The following is a 1,659-nucleotide window of genomic DNA, read 5'->3' as shown; positions in this document are numbered from 1 at the left end:
AAAAAAAATTAAAAAGGGAATGCAACACGAGGACTTCCCAGGAGGTCACCCATCCTAGTACTACTCTCGCCCAAGCACGCTTAACTTCAGAGTTTTGATGGGATCCGGTGCTTTAGTGCTGGTATGATCGCATCCTACATGTTACCCCCGTCTTCGTCCCTTATCCTTGCCCGTCCCAGCTCCACTACAAAGACGATTGTACATTGCTTTGGCCGCTTCCTCTCAACTACGGAGACGAGTTTAACGCGGTTTCCACCCCTCCCTCTCAACCGCACCAGTGCACGCTTGCCGCGCCACAACGCCGCCGCTAGACTTGTGAATAGTGAGCACCCAGCTATAACTTACCGCACTCGTGCAAAATAATAAAACACGGTAAATATATTACTTACACGTGCGTTTTGTTTTGCAAGCGGCGCAAAAAAAATAAAAAGGGAATGCAACACGAGGACTTCCCAGGAGGTCACCCATCCTAGTACTACTCTCGCCCAAGCACGCTTAACTTCGGAGTTCTGATGGGATCCGGTGCTTTAGTGCTGGTATGATCCCCAGGCACGCTTAACTTCGGAGTTCTGATGGGATCCGGTGCTTTAGTGCTGGTATGATCGCATCCGACATGTTACCCTCGTCTTTGTCCCTTATCCTTGCCCCTCCCAGCTCCACTACAAAGACGATTGTACATTGCTTTGGCCGCTCCCTCAACTACGGAGATGAGTTTAACGCGGTTTCCACCCCTCCCTCTCAATCGCACCAGTGCACGCTTGCCGCGCCACAACGCCGCCGCTAGACTCGTGAATCGTGAGCACCCAGCTATAACTTACCACACTCGTGCAAAATAATAAAACACGGTAAATATAATACTTACACGTGCGTTTTGTTTTGCAAGCGGCGCAAAAAAAATTAAAAAGGGAATGCAACACGAGGACTTCCCAGGAGGTCACCCATCCTAGTACTACTCTCGCCCAAGCACGCTTAACTTCGGAGTTCTGATGGGATCCGGTGCTTTAGTGCTGGTATGATCGCATCAGACATGTTACCCGCGTCTTCGTCCTTTATCCTTGGCCCTCCCAGCTCCACTACAAAGACAATTGTACATTGCTTTGGCCGCTCCCTCTCAACTACGGAGACGAGTTTAACGCGGTTTCCACCCCTCCCTCTCAACCGCACTAGTGCACGCTTGCCGCGCCACAACGCCGCCGCTACACTGGTGAATCGTGAGCACCCAGCTATAACTTACCGCACTCGTGCAAAATAATAAAACACAGTAAATATATTACTTACACATGCGTTTTGTTTTGCAAGCGGCGCAAAAAAAATTAAAAAGGGAATGCAACACGAGGACTTCCCAGGAGGTCACCCATCCTTGTACTACTCTCGCCCAAGCACGCTTAACTTCAGAGTTCTGATGGGATCCGATGCTTTAGTGCTGGTATGATCGCATCCGACATGTTACCCCCGTCTTCGTCCCTTATCCTTGCCCCTCCCAGCTCCACTACAAAGACGATTGTACATTGCTTTGGCCGCTCCCTCTCAACTACGGAGACGAGTTTAACGTGGTTTCCACCCCTCCCTCTCAACCGCACCAGTGCACGCTTGCCGCGCCACAACGCCACCGCTAGACTCGTGAATCGTGAGCACCCAGCTATAACTTACCACACTCGT

At 50.8% G+C, this 1,659-nt stretch overlaps 4 non-coding genes across 4 annotated transcripts; all 4 read right to left on the bottom strand.

Moving 5' to 3' along the window:
• Nucleotides 1-16: 16 nt before the first annotated feature.
• LOC123153557 (5S ribosomal RNA) lies at nt 17-135 on the bottom strand. Its single transcript, XR_006476534.1, has one exon. It is a non-coding gene; the product is annotated as a 5S ribosomal RNA (ribosomal RNA).
• A 296-nt stretch (nt 136-431) lies between these two features.
• LOC123154754 (5S ribosomal RNA) lies at nt 432-550 on the bottom strand. Its single transcript, XR_006477037.1, has one exon. It is a non-coding gene; the product is annotated as a 5S ribosomal RNA (ribosomal RNA).
• Nucleotides 551-905: 355 nt separating this feature from the next.
• On the bottom strand, nt 906-1,024 carry LOC123154457 (5S ribosomal RNA). The gene has a single exon (XR_006476854.1). It is a non-coding gene; the product is annotated as a 5S ribosomal RNA (ribosomal RNA).
• Nucleotides 1,025-1,321: 297 nt separating this feature from the next.
• Nucleotides 1,322-1,440, bottom strand: LOC123154147 (5S ribosomal RNA). Its single transcript, XR_006476697.1, has one exon. It is a non-coding gene; the product is annotated as a 5S ribosomal RNA (ribosomal RNA).
• Nucleotides 1,441-1,659: the final 219 nt, after the last annotated feature.

Source organism: Triticum aestivum, chromosome 1B (genome assembly GCF_018294505.1).
Source record: "Triticum aestivum cultivar Chinese Spring chromosome 1B, IWGSC CS RefSeq v2.1, whole genome shotgun sequence".
NCBI lineage: Eukaryota > Viridiplantae > Streptophyta > Magnoliopsida > Poales > Poaceae > Triticum > Triticum aestivum.
The sequence above is the reverse complement of the archived record's forward strand: the minus strand, read 5'-3'. Positions and strand labels throughout refer to the sequence as shown.